General features: G+C 37.3%; 1 protein-coding gene across 2 annotated transcripts in view; it reads left to right on the top strand.

Annotated features, from left to right (window-relative positions):
- LOC122755345 (ferric-chelate reductase 1-like) overlaps positions 1-14771 on the top strand; it is a 108046-nt gene that overhangs the window by 6599 nt on the left and 86676 nt on the right. The window contains exons 2-3 of one of the 2 annotated variants that reach the window (XM_044003659.1): positions 7420-7564; positions 9684-9931. The gene's annotated coding sequence lies outside the window, so the exon portion shown is untranslated. Of the gene's footprint in view, positions 1-7374; positions 7565-9683; positions 9932-14771 lie in introns of those variants that run through there. The other variant, XM_044003660.1, reaches the window with a different exon arrangement.

Raw genomic sequence — 14771 nt, 5'->3', positions numbered from 1 at the left:
GTCTTTGTAAACCAAACCCCATGCCTGGAATAAATCAACTAATAGGTATTTAGCAAGTACTATGCTATGTGCCAGGTATTATGTGGCCCTGAAGATTACAAGACAATAGTAAAGCAGTCCCTACCCTCAAAGAGTGTACTTTCTAATACAGAAGATAACATGGGCATGCATATACATATATACACACATACATATATAAATATATGCATGTATATAATAACATACAAGGTTACCTGGGAAGGAGAGGGGAAGGCATTATCAGCATGAGGGAACCAGGAAAGGCTTCATGCAGAAGGTGGTTCTTGAACTGAATCTTAAAGGATTAGAGTTAGTTTTTGCTATTATCTGACACATGCATTCCTAAAAATCACCATGCTGTGCAAAAATCACACAATAAAACCCACAAAGCTTATGGGGGAAATGGCGGCCATCAGTTCTTTTATTTTCATGGCGCCATTTCTGATGGTCTGCAATGTGTATTGCTTTATGCCTTGGGAGATGTCACATGTTCTCTCCTTTTAAAATGCTTTGTGATTTCAAGCTTCTCCTCAGTACTTAAAGCTTTCTTTTTATATATTGCTTGACATTTTTTAATCAGGATGTTGTGATGTTGAATGAATGTGTGTGCTCTCTCTCTCTCCACACACACACACACACACACACACCTATTTCCAAGAATGTAAAAGAATAGTAAAACACAACCTTTTAGGATAACACCTGTAGTGAACTGAGGGAGCTGATAGATGTTTGAGGAGCGTGAATTTGTGTGTTTTGTGAATTCCTAAATGGCTTGGCTCAGCTGGGTATGATATTCTGTGTTCATCTAGTGTCTCTCACGGATGAAATTGTGCATTAGCAAACGTGAAATTTGTACTGTGCTCTAATTGTTTCCTAAATGTGTTGGGACAAATTCATTTTCAAAAGAAGCATTATAGCAGAAATGTCTGTATTCATGAAGAGGAATTGAGATGAGAACATTCGCAACATTGTAACCAGTAAGTTAAGAAGAATTACAGATGAGGAAACTAGGGCAAACAGGGTTAAATGACTTGCCCAGAGTCAGGCAGCTAGTAAGTGCCTGAGGCCAAATTTGATGTCAGGAAGATAAGCCTTCCAGACTCCAGGCCCAGCTGTCTATATACTGTGCCACTTAGCTGCCTATGTATTTATATCACACTTACTATGTACAGGCACTGGGCTAAACTTTATAAATATTATTCCATTTTATCCTTATAACAACTGAGAATTTTAAATAAAAATTGAAGTCAGATCTTTATGATTCCAGGTCCAGAGCTCGATCCACTTTGCCACCTAGCTGCCACTGGAAATTAATGAGTACCATGATCACACTTGCACTTTAGGAACATACTTGACAGCCATGTGGAGGATGGATTGGAGAGAGGAGAGACTTGAGGCAGGAAAACCAAGTTGGAGACTATTGTAACGGTCCAGGTTAGAGGTGATGCATTTCTGAATCAGGGTGGTGGCTGTGTAGGTGTAGAAGTCGAGAGATGGAGGTATATGCAAGAGATATTGTGGAGAGAGAAAGGATGAGGGTTGGCGGCTGATTGGATTCCATTGGCTATGGAATGGACTTCCTCTTCTCAAGCTCTTGGAATATCCAGCTCCCTTCAAGGCTCAGCTTGTGCTGTCTCCTTTAGGAGTACCATCCTTTTTCCTCCAGTTGTTAGTGACCCTCTCTTCACTTTTAATTTATTATATTTAGTATTTATTTCTCTATGAGCTTATTGTATATTCCCGGTAAAAAGTGATCTCCTTGAGGGCCTGAACCATCTGACTTTTTTATATGTATCCCTAGCTATGTGCCAAATAAATATAATGTTATAATATGTACTGATACAATATAACATTATATAATATTGCATTATACAGTATCACATGATATAATGTAAATTCTGGTTTATGATTGAGAACAATCACTATCTTTTTTTTGTGGGGGGCAATTAGGATTAAGTAACTTTCCCAGGGCCATACAGCTACTAAGTGTCAAGTGTCTGAGGTCACATTTGAACTCAGGTCCTCCTGAATCCAGGGCTGCTGCTTTATCCACTTCACCACCTAGCTGCCCCCAAGAACAATCACTATCTTAACATTTCTTCACTTATCTTGAGTTTTAATTCCCTGTTAACCCTTTTTGTCTGGATTCTTCTCATTCTAAAGATTATTTTCCTGGTTAGAGAAAGCAACAGTAAAACAAGATAAATAATTATAACTCCTTTCAATTGTCTATTATTATCTCTCCTTCTACACTAAAGAAAGAGCCAATCCTTCTTTGGTGTGGGTGGTGAAAAGAACACAGGGTTTGAAATCAGAGCTCCTGAGTTTTTAAACGTTGGTTTAGCTATTTTGACACCTCTGAGATCTTAGGGAAATCACCTAACCCCTCTGAGCCTCAGTTTCTTCATTGTAAAATGAAGGAATGCTAATTTTGGAACCAGGGAACCATGGTTCAAACCCCAGCCTTGCTCCCTTTTGTGTTGTCATTTAACCTTTCTGGGCCTCAGTTTCCTCATCTGTTAGAGCAGGGGGCTGGCTTAGGTAGCTTCCAAAATGACTTCTAGCTCTAAATTTCTCCTCCTTTAACTACATGATTCCTAAGTTCACTTAAAGGTTCAAGGTTCCAAAGCTCTTTTCATTGTCTTTAGTTCATACTTGGCTTTAATCATCCTGACAATGTTTTGAAAGAAGTTTGCCATTTTCTTGTATTTCTCAATTATCTGCCCTTGCTTCCTCCTCAAATACTTACTCTTGCTTCCATCTCCTATATACAGCCTTTTAAAAACATGAATTTGCTAATGAGTTTCCTGTGTAGTCACATTGTTCTCAACAGACATATCCCCTGCCTTCATCATTGGATTCATTTGTAACTTTCATCAGTTAATCACTCCACAGATATTTATTAAACTCTTCCTATGTGCCAGGAACTGTTCTAAATGCTGGTTTTACAAAGATAAGATGAAACAGTGCTTATATTTGAATGTGGGATATGATTTGTATGAGTATGTGTGTGTACACACATACATATATACACAAATATATGCACACACACACACACACACACACACACATATATATATGGAGAGAGAGCATACAAAATGACTACAAGGTAGTTTTTTCACTTTCTTAAGTCTATTTTTTTATAATAATAATTTTTATTTAAAGTTTTATGTTCCAAATTCGATCCCTTTTTCTTTCCCTCCCCTCCCCCTTCTCTGAGGCAGTAAGTAATCCGATATAGGTTATACATGCACACTTATGTAAAACTATACCATATTAGTCCTTTTGTATAAGAAAGCTCAAATAAAAGAATAAATGAAAGAAATAAAGTGAAAAATAGCATGCTTAAGTCTGTGTTCAATCAATATCAGTTCTTTTTTTGGAGGTGGATAGTATGCTTCATCATTAACCCTTTGGGATTGTCTTGGATCATTGTATCACTGAAAATATTTGTCATTCCTATTTTTGAATAACAAACATTTTTATTTAAAGTTTTGAGTTCCAAATTCTATCCCCTTTACCTTTCCTCCTCTCCCCTTTCCTGAGGCAGTAAGTAATCAGATATAGGTTATACATGCATGATTATGTAAAACATTACCATATTAGTCCTTTTGTCTATGAAAGCTTGAAAAAAAGCGAAAAATAGCATGTTTCAGTCTGTTCAGTCAATATCAGTTCTTTCTTGGATCATTGTATTGCTGAGAAGAGTTAAGTTATTCACAATTCTTCATCAAATAGTACTGCTGTCACTGTTCACATAGTTCTTTTGATTCTGTTCACTTTACTATACATCAGTCCATACAGGTCCTGCTTATTTCTTTTTCTCTTTTTTCTGTGTATTTTTTGCAGGGCGATGAGGGTTAAGTGACTTGCCCAGGTTCACACAGCTAGTAAGTTTCAAGTGTCTGAGACTGGATTTGAACTCAGGTCCTCCTGAATCCAGGGCTGGTGCTCTATCCACTGTGCCACCTAGCTGCCCCCGGGTCTGCTTATCTATCTATCTATCTATATCTATCTATCTATCTATCTATCTATCTATCTATCTATCTATCTATCTATCTATCTATCTATCTATCTATCATCTATCTATCTATTGTGGGGCAATGAGGGTTAAGTGACTTGCCCAGGGTCACACAGCTAGTAAGTGTCAAATGTCTCAGGCTCCTGCTTATTTCTTGGGTTTTTTTTTTTTGTTTGTTTGTTTTGTGAGACAATTGGGGTTAAGTGACTTGCCCAGAGTCACACAGCTAGTAAGTGTTAAGTGTCTGAGACTGTATTTAAACTCAGGTCCTCCTGTATCCAGGGCCGGTGCTCTATCCACTGTGCCACCTAGCTGCCCCTCCTGCTTATTTCTTATAGCACAACAATATTCCATTACAATCACGTACCACAGCTTGTTTAGCCATTCTTCAATTGATGGGCATTCCTTTGATTTCCAATTCTTAGCTACAACAACAAAAAAAAACCTGTTATAAATATTTTTTGTACAAATAGGTCTTTTTCTCCTTTTTGGGATGTCTTTGGGATATAAACCTAGTAATAGTATTGCTGGATCAAAGGGTATTACATGATAGTTTTGAGAGGGAATACCACAGTAGTCTGATAAAGAAAGGCTTCATGTAGAAGGCACCCACTTTTTATTCTTGAAAGTTTATCCTTATTCTTGAAAGCTACTTTCTTTTGAGAGTCTGAGGTTATAAGATCCTAACTAATCTATATCTGAACTCTTTGAATTTAGTGTTTCTGAAGTCTAGTGTGTAAATCAAGCCATACCTAGCATGCTGCTTCTTATTTATCATTAACTGCTGGGTGGCCAATGGACTAGTTTTTCATAGATTATGAAACATACATATATAATTTATGTATGTACACATGCATACATATATGTATATATGAAAATAATATAGTCTGGAAGTATTTATTATGGTATGAGAATGTCCATACTTATGTTTTTGGCATGGACTAATAATTTACTTGGGAAAGTCCTTATTATTGTTTGTTTAAAAGCAGTGCTAGTCTCAATTTTGGGGAAGTGTTTTGTTTTGTCTTCAGTTAGAAGCTGTTGCATAAACAACTGGTTATACAAAGGTAAGTTGCACAAACCTATCATTTTGATATTCTTTCTTGCATCACCAACTGTTCCTTCTCCCTAACTCCAAAGGGACTAAACTAGATCAAAAGTTTATTTGTTATAAAATATAACTAAGTAAAAAAATGTGTCTATTTTGTAATTGTTGCAAAAGTACTTTGTGGTGATGACACTCTGGAAGTATAGTAAATTATCATTTGTGCTGTGGTAAATAATTTAGGACCTGGCAACAAGAAAGGATTGAACTCTTTTCTTGAATACAGTATGGTTTTGTTTATTGCATTCTATTTACAGAGCACTTTACATTCATTAATTATTTAATCTCCACGATATCCAGACGAATAAAGTGAGTTATTCTCATGTATAGAAGAAACTTGGTAGAAGATCACATGGTCAGACTAACAAAAAACCCCCCAACAAAACAGGATTAGAAGGCAAATGTGCTCAGTCAAATCTTTATTTTTAAGTATCACATTTTGTACATACCATCACATAATGTATTGTATAAAATATTCATAATGGAAAATTGTTATTATTTTGGAGCCAACTGTGGAGACTCAACTTTTATTTTTTAAATGACCAGACCAGTTGCTATATAGCATAGAATCATAGACTCTTCTATCAAGAGAACCCTCCTGGGGAAAGGTCAATGGTGTTGCTACAAAGGTCAAATCTATTTTCATTGCCTAAGGCTTAAAAAAGCTCGTCTCAATTTACAATGATTATGCCAAGCTTTTTTCTTGCTTACATAGTAGGAAAGAGGTTGGATTTCAAGTATATCATGTAATACGGTAGTTAATTAGTAGAGCTAGGAGTAATATTACTTTAAATCAAGTAGCATTATTGAAAATTTTGCTCTATGATTGTAGATGTTTTAGTCTGATGGTCAAGCCAATTCATGCTTGGGTTCAAACCATGAAAAATTAATCCATAAGAGAGATACTTAACCTTTGTGAAGTGAATCAAGGTTTATTGCCACAGAAGTGCAGGAACAGGTGTCAACCAGAAGCCAAATCAGCAATGAGTACAGCTCTCTGCAGTCCCAGAGGTTCTTAACTTTTTTAGTGTCATGGACCCCTTTGGCTATCTCAGACTATTGCTTTTAAATATATAAAATAAGATGCATAGGATTATAAAGGATGTCAATTATATTGAAATAAAGATGAAAATTTTTTCCTATACAAGTTCACGTGCCTCTAAAATCTACTCATGGCCCCCTTTAGGGTCCATGGACCCCAGGTTAAGAATGCCTGCATTAAACTAATAATGGACTTAATAATGATATGTCTATAACCTATATCAGACTGCTTTCTGACTTGGGGAGGAGAGAGGGAAGGGAGGGTGGAAGAAAAATTTGGAACTAAAAATCCTATGAAAACAAATGTTGAAAACTATCCTTGTATGTAACTGGAAAATAATAAAATACTGAAAAAAAAATAATGATACGTCACCTCAGTCCCCAAACCCTGGTTATTGGAGACATAGCCAGCCCTTTCAATATACAACAAGGAATGAATAAGGCCCCTTTTAGGGGAGACATTTTATACCCCTTTGGGCTTAGGCAGCAGAGCATTGACATAGGAAGATCTTTTCACTGAGGCTCATTCCTATGGTACAGAGGAGTATTGTCAAGCCTGTAACCCTGACCTTGGGGTTTTATCATGGTTTCAAGATGAAATTTTCCCTTAAAAACAGAAGGTAGAGGGGCAGCTAGGTGGTGCAGTGGATAGAGCACCAGCCCTGGAGTCAGGAGTACCTGAGTTCAAATTTGGCCTCAGACACTTAACACTTACTAGCTGTGTGACCCTGGGCAAGTCATTTAACCCCCATTGACCTGCCAAAAAGAAAAATAGAAAAAAACCCCAAAAGGTAGGAACTGGAGTGAAGCTGCTCTGGTGGGAAAACCAGGAACAAACAACCAATTCCTCTTGTTACCCTTGGGAAGTGGGTAGATTCTTTCTATTGGTGGAATCTGATCCCAAAGACAGATGCGCTTTAGGACTCAGTATGTCTCTACCCCAGAGTTTCAGGGGAAGTCTCTTTAACAAATATTTGGTATGATTCATGTCTAGAGTCTTTCCTAAAAGTGAGTAACAGGTTCCCTTCTAGAAAAGTTACTCAGAGTACAAAATGATCAGGTATAGGGCAGCTATTTATTTCTACCAGCAAAAAAGAAGTGCTTAAGATACAAAACACTTATAAATATAACACATTATTGAAACATAAACTATAACCCATAACTTTTATTATACTTTCCCAGAAGACTTATTGAGATATTTCATATTCACATTGGATCCATTATGTCTGAGCAGCAACTCAAGGTCCATATACCTGGTCATCTAATTATCCGTGGCCCACTCTCCTGGCTGCAGTCATCTTCCATGAGAGAACAGTAGCTACTGGGAGCACCTTCTGCTGAACAACTAGCATTTGATTAAGTTTTTAAAGACCTTTCAGGTTAGTGTAATAAACATCAAGGCTGAAAATATCCTCCCAGAATTACTGTTAATGGAAAGTTTATTTTTTTCACTGATGATTGGTCTGTGACATTTATTCAATAACTTCAGTGACCATAGACATAGGCATTTGGGTCAGGAGTAGAGGGTGGGAATGATGACAGATTGGTTTTTATAATTGGTTTAAAGATGATATATACTCCCAGACCTTGGAAAATAGCACTTATTTTAGGATGGGTGTTCTGTTTAGCTTGGATACTTATAAATATCTGAGAATGACCTTGACAGAAGCCACTGACATCTTAAAGTTTCAGGTAAGGAGGGAACATTTTTCAGAAGTTAGAAGAAAAGGAATAAAACCTATTGAACTTTTGATAATCAATTTCATGAGGCTATAAACAGCTCTGCTTAAAAAAAAAATCCATTAGCAACAGCAAAACAAAAAGATTGTTATGAACCAACAGTCTCCAAACGTTTTAGTTGTAAACCTGTTTGAGATTTCTCCTCTACTTTCAAAGTATTCAGTTTCTATACTTGGTTTTAAGGTGTGTTGTAGATGAAAAAAAATCTCAAAAAGCTATTGGGGTCCAAATGAAAGAATTATATCCATGGCTGCACTTACTAAATCATCATACTCCTTTTTCAGTCCCATCCAACAGTTATAAAAGTTTTTTAAATTGAAATTCATCTAGGGGGCAGCTAGGTGGCACAGTGGATAAAGCACCAACTCTGGTTTCAGGAGGACCTAAGTTCAAATTTGGCCCCAGACACTTGACACTTACTAGCTGTGTGACCCTGGGCAAGTCACTTAACCCTCATTGCCCCCCCCACTACCCCCCAAAAAAAGAAAAGAAAAGAAATTCAGCTAATAAACACCCACCTTCTCTGATATTAGCCAGTTGTTTTTGTAAACTAATCAGATGGTGTTGCATATTTATATTTTCAATGCATGGGTTAAAAATCCATTAAACCTTTAATTTTGGAGATTTTTAAACAGGTTAAAAAATCAATTTCCAAGTTATTGAAGTATACGGATAGGAGAATTTATATAGGTGACACATAAATTTTTGCAACAAGAACTTAATTTTTAAATCTTGCTAATCATGATGACTTCATATTATTAATTTATATCTCAAAGTATAATATAGAATTAGGGCAAGCTTCATCATTAAGGCTAGTGGACATAGATCAATATTTCAAATAATCTTCTGGATAATATTTAGTTGTTTTGGGCTACTTCCTGTCTGATATGATTGTATTGTTTAGGTTTTTACTTCATAATGTGGCTGACTGGGAGTTAATACCAGAAGGAGCAATGTCAGCCCTTCTGTTTACTTTTTGTTCATTTGTACTCCCATTATTAATATTATCTTTAATCTGTAGTCTCTTGATGGGAATTCCTAAACCAATGTTCCATTTTGTTAAGAGTTTATTTAGGGGGGAGCTAGGCAGCGCAGTGGATAAAGCACTGGCCCTGGATTCAGGAGGACCTGAGTTCAAATCCTGCCTCAGACACTTGATACTTACTAGCTGTGTGACTCTGAGCACGTCACTTAACCCTCATTGCCCTGCAAAAAAAAAAAAAAGTTCATTTAGTTAAAAGAGGTAGTTTGGCATAGCTTGTACATGCATGTATGCATGTGGGTTTGAGCAAACACACACACATGCATATGCATATCAGTCCAATGAGTGCCCAGTCCTTAGAGAGCATGTACAAGTTCAAGTTTAGAAAGACAGATTGGCCTACTGCTAATCTGTGTGAAAATTTGATGGTTCTCCTTCTGGAAATTTATGATAGAGGGGCCCTTTTCTTACCTGACTCAAAGCATGTTCAAGTATTCTCAACGTTTCCTGTTGCCTTATCTCATGGTGACAAAAACCCCTTTAATTGGCTGCTGAACCAGAACTGACTGTGCATGCAAAGGTTCTAAATGATAAACTCTATCTCTCCCTGGTGGCTTTTCAGTGAGGGAGGATGATGAAATACTGTGGCCCTCTAGGTCAAGGTAGTGACATCAGAAGTATCAGGCACTGCTGTGGTGGTCTAATCTCCTCACTTGGGGTCACCATGTGGCTTTGCCGCTTCTTATATTCCTGTTGTGTTTCTTGTTTGATTTTAGGTGATTAAGCAGCAGTGATGAAACAGACCAGATTATGACCTTGTGAGCTTCAAAAAGTCAGAAGAACCATCACCAATCCTTTCAGTAAGTGAAGGTGGTTGCAGCAATTAATGAGTCCCAAGAGAAGCTGCTTTTGAGTAGCAACCTGTTTGATCCAGCACAACAGTGAATTCACCTGGCGGCTGACATCTTGTTTGTGCAAAGGAGAAACTTGCCCATTGCCTGTGCCACACTCAGAAGTGAATTTGGTAGGGAGAATGTTTTGTAGCAACCACTTTAATTCTGAGTCTATTTTCCTCAATAGGGTAATGAAGAAGGAAGAGTATGCCCTGGTTTGGCAGGGGGTGGGAGGTATGTTGTACTTTGGTCCTTGCTACGTTTTCCTCTGTAAATATTCCTTTGTAAAATCTAATTGATGTTAAAATTGGTCTTAATGTTGGGGAAGTATACCAGAGGGGAGCTTGTGAATGTTCACATTAGAAAACTCCAGGGGTACTCCTAGAACCCTGAAGGGATTGGTAGCTAGCCATGGGACTCCCCCTCATACATGCCCTGTTACATCCAAATAATCCTAATTGCTTTTCACTATACAGCCCATTTCTTGCTTCTGTACCTGCATAAACCATCCCTCATAACTGAAATGTTCTCCCTCCTTACCTCAATGTGTCACATTACCTAGTTTTCTTCAAGGTTTAGCTCACCTTCCACCTCCCACATAAGGTCTTTGTTAATCCTACTAGTTTATAGTGCTCACCAAATTATATTTGCTTTGTATATACTTTGTAATTATCTCCCTATATATATGTTGAGTATCCAGTAGAAAGTAAGTTCCTTGAGGGCAGGAACTCTTGAATTTTGTCTTTGTATCCCCAGTGCCTAGCACACAGTAAGCACTTAATTTAAATATTTGTTGAGTTGAATTGAATAGAAGTTTTATGATTTTCCTGTTTCATGAGTTGCTGTGGTCTGAGCCTTTTTGTACTTGGCTAGGCTGGTCTTCAGATATCGAACACATGATTTGCCTGTGGTCCTGTGCTTGACTCCTTTTTAACTGGATTGAACCTGCTGGAAACTGCATTCTGATGGCATATAGCTTTATAGGACCCAGAGTTATTTTTATGCCATAATGACTGGATAGTCTGTGGAGATTTCCACTGGATTTGTAAAAATAAAAGCCACAACAAAACTCTTGATTATCATTACATTTGTTATATCTTGCAGCCACTTTTAGATAAATGTTGAATGTTCAGCTCCTTGCTAGTTTAATATTTCCCTTTATCTTTCTCCCTGTACTCTTTGTTTGGCATTGAAAGTCTTTCCAGGAAACACATTGCAGGACTGGCTCTGTACCAAAGCCACCTAGACCACTTGCTTTTTCATCCCTGGCTCTCTCTCCTCTCTCTATTTTAGCTAAAGGTGGTATATTCATTGAGCTTGGTTAGACTTTAAATCAATTAAAAGAAAAACCTTTGGTTGCCTTTTCAGCCTCCCTGTTTTCTACTCTTCTTTTCTTTTTTTATATTTTAGAGAAGAGAAAGTAAGAGAGTAAAGGCTATGTAGACTACGTTGTTGCTAAGAAATCAGGACATTTCCCTGGGTCATTTTTTGACTTTTACACAAGGATCACATATGAAGTATTTTTGTAAGGTACAGTATACTTGAATCTTTTCAACAGATGAAGCATCAACTGCTTTTGACTGTTATGCAACATCTAACCATCCTTACTTTACACTTTGCTTACTTACACATCCTGTTTCTTCTTTTTCTTGAAGAACCACAAAGAACACAAGAGGATGAAGAAACACATTTAGATAAGGGTGACGTATGGTTCTGAAAATGAAGAAACTGCACTCAGTGGTTAGCTGAAATGTAACATTCCTTAATGCTGTGCAGGGCACTATACTGGGTGCTGTTCTGCTGCTGAACTTCATGATACTGGTTGTCACTTAACTATTTCTGGGTCGCTGTTTTCCCCTCTGTAAAATGATAAGGCTGAACTAGATGCCTCTTAAAGTTTCCTCCAGCTCTTAAAGTCAATAACTCTGTTATTACTTTTATAGCACAATAAAATAATAATAGCTAACAGATATAGCATCTATTGTGTGCCAAATTTGTGCTTTACAAATATTATCTCCTTTGACCCTCACAACAATCCTGGAAGATCTGTGCTATTAGGATCTCTATTTTACAGATGAGGAAACGGAGGTAAACAGAGAAAGATTAAGTGACTTGCCCAGAGTCATACGGCTAGTCAGTGTCTGAAGCCAAATCTGAACTGAAATCTTCCTGACTCAGCACACCATCCACTGTACCACCTGGCTGCCTAATATGACTATATAAGGCTTTCTTCTTGATTTCAAGAACTATACACTGAGTAAATGAATGAATAATCACTGTCTTTACAGGGCGATAGAAACACAGAATTTCAGAGGAGGAAGGAACTTTTATGGAACTAGCTCCACCTCTAACCCAAAAGGAAGCCCCTTCACAGTGCATCTGAAAAATTGACAGGCAGCCTTTGTGTGAAGACATTGAAATATGGGGAAAGTCCTTACCTCCTGGGTCAGCTCGTTCCTTTTTTGGATAGTCCTAATTGTCTAGAACTTTTATTCTTTGAATTGAAGTCTAAATTGTCCTCTTTGCAGCCCCTACCCATTGCTCCTAGCTTTGCCTTCTGGATTCAAGCAGAAAAAGGCATTCTTCTTTCCCATGATAGCTCTTCGAACACTAAAGCACAATGATCACATATGGATGCATTTTGCCAGCTCTGGAAATCATACCTCCTTATCCCCTAAGATTACGAGAAGTGGGTGAAGTGTATTATGAACCTGGTAGGATTAATACCCTGATGTACCAGTAATAGCTCTTGGGTTAATTTAATGTTCTTTGGCCTTTCTCTGCCAACAAATTAAGGGAAAATCATTGCAATACTTGTATACGCTTATAGATATTTCCTTTCTCATTTTTATTGTACAAGTACAGAAGTTTTCACCTATGAGTTTATGGAAATAATCAGCTATTAGAATTCCCCATCATCTACTGCCATCATGTGGCCATCTAATTTTGTTGATTAAACAAAGAATAATTAACATTTGAAAGTCTTCTGCCTTTCTGATTGTTTCCAGTGTGAGCCTGACCCTAGGCAAAATTCTTAGTCTCCCTTCTGAGTCACTTATGTCTTAAGGTACCTCATTGAAGTGTTCCACCAGACACCTGATCTCCCTGACAGTTCCTTATATTCCAAAGGTTTCTGACTTTTGACTTTGCTGTAGCAAAGGGGATCAGAAGAAACGCCTGATTTGCTGTACTTGAACATTTCCATGGAGGTAGTCATTTGGTCTGGTCCATTGATGAAACACATGCTCTGTCTCCTTGCTAAAGAACATATACTGACAGTAGTAGCTTTTGGTTGGCTCATTATTTTTTATAACTAGGGGGTTAGAACTAAAGATGATTGTCAACCAAGCCAGGAAGGGCTGCCAACTCAGAAGGCTATAAGAGCTATAGAAGGGCTCTGCCTCTTTCTTTCTTTCTTTCTTTCTTTCTTTCTTTCTTTCTTTCTTTCTTTCTTTCTTTCTTTCTTTCTTTCTTTCTTTCTTTCTTTCTTTCTTTCTTTCTTTCTTTCTTTCTTTCTTCCTTCCTTCCTTCCTTCCTTCCTTCCTTCCTTCCTTCCTTCCTTCCTTCCTTCCTTCCTTCCTTCCTTCCTTTCTTTCTTTCTTTCTTTCTTTCTTCCTTCCTTTCTTTCTTTCTTTCTTTCTTCCTTTCTTTCTTTCTTTCTTTCTTCCTTCCTTCCTTCCTTCTTTTCTTTTCTTTCCTTTTCTTTTCTTTTCTTTTCCTTTCCTTTCCTTTCTTTTCTTTTCTTTTCTTTTCTTTTCTTTTCTTTTCTTTTCTTTTCTTTTCTTTTCCTTTCCTTTCCTTTCCTTTCCTTTCCTTTCCTTTCCTTTCCTTTCCTTTCCTTTCCTTTCCTTTCCTTTCCTTTCCTTTCCTTTCCTTTCCTTTCCTTTCCTTTCCTTTCCTTTCCTTTCCTTTCCTTTCCTTTCCTTTCCTTTCCTTTCCTTTCCTTTCCTTTCCTTTCCTTTCTTTTCTTTTCTTTTCTTTTTTAGAGTGAGGCAATTGGGGTTAAGTGACTTGCCCAGGGTCACACAGCTAGTAAGTGTGTTAAGTATCTGAGGCTGGATTTGAACTCAGGTACTCCTGACTCCAAGGCCAGTGCTCTATCCACTGTGCCATCTAGCTGCCCCCCTCTTTCTTTTTAAAATTATTTTATTTTTTTAAGTCATAAAAGTATTTTACTATTTTCCAGTTACATGTAAAGATAGTTTTTAGCATTTATTTTCATAAGATTTTTAGTTTCATATTTTTTTCTTACCTCCTTTCCTTCTTCCCTCCCCAAGACAGAAAGCAATCTGATATAGGTTATATATGTACAATCACATTAAACATGTTCTGCATTAGTCATATTGTGAAAGAAGAATCAGAGCAAAAGGGAAAAACCTCCAAAAAAAGTAGAAACTGTGGTTCAATCTGCATTCAGAATCCACAGTTCTTTTTTTTGGATGTGGAAACATTTTCCATCATGATTCCTTAGGAATTGTCGTGGATCATTGCACTGCTGAGAAGAGTTAAGTCTATCACAGTTGATCATCACTCAATGTTGCTGTTACTGTGTACAGTGTTCTCTTGGTTCTAGTATCTTTGCCAAGAAAACCTTGAATGGAGTCACAAAGAGAAGGACATGACTGAAAAATGACTGAACAACAATTGTTGGGAAGTTTTCCCTAATATCAGGCCTAAATTTGCTTCTTTGAAACATACTTATTGCTTCTGATTCTGTCCTTTATATTTATCTATGTTAGATTTAATGTTTTATGATTCAGTCTGTTCTTTAACCTGTCAAGATAATTTTGGATCCTGGTTCTGCCATCCAGTGGGTTAGCTATTTCATCTAGCCTTGTGTCATCTGTAAATCTGATAAGCATACAATCTGTGATTTTATTCAAGTCTAATTCTTCTTCACTGAGGAGCACTTCAAATACTTGAAGAAATATGTTATGTTCCTCCTGAACTTTCTCCAGGACAAACTACCCT

This window comes from Dromiciops gliroides, chromosome 4 (genome assembly GCF_019393635.1).
Source record: "Dromiciops gliroides isolate mDroGli1 chromosome 4, mDroGli1.pri, whole genome shotgun sequence".
NCBI classification, from domain to species: Eukaryota; Metazoa; Chordata; class Mammalia; order Microbiotheria; family Microbiotheriidae; genus Dromiciops; species Dromiciops gliroides.
Note: the sequence above shows the minus strand (reverse complement) of the source record. Positions and strands in the feature narration are given on the sequence as shown.